The sequence below is a fragment of the Octopus bimaculoides genome, chromosome 25, assembly GCF_001194135.2.
Source record: "Octopus bimaculoides isolate UCB-OBI-ISO-001 chromosome 25, ASM119413v2, whole genome shotgun sequence".
Taxonomy (NCBI): domain Eukaryota; kingdom Metazoa; phylum Mollusca; class Cephalopoda; order Octopoda; family Octopodidae; genus Octopus; species Octopus bimaculoides.
The window spans coordinates 11,809,723-11,809,992 of NC_069005.1; positions in this window are offsets into that span (position 1 = coordinate 11,809,723).

The following is a 270-nucleotide window of genomic DNA, read 5'->3' on the forward strand; positions in this document are numbered from 1 at the left end:
TTCGCCATTTATCAATCTAGTAGAATCAACAAGAGGGTTTAGTAACTGTGTGCGATGCAATCAACGCTTCAACGAGCAAGTACAGCTTGAAAAAGAAAGAAATTACGTAGATTTTAATATAAGTAAGACACTGGTTATCATAGTCCCGCAACGCAACTGACAAGGGAAAGGGATTGAAATGATAATCCAGGCCTCTCCAGAAGTACTAGAGAACATAGTTGACACCATTTGGATAGGCCTAGACAAAAAAAAAAAAAAAAAAAAAAAAAA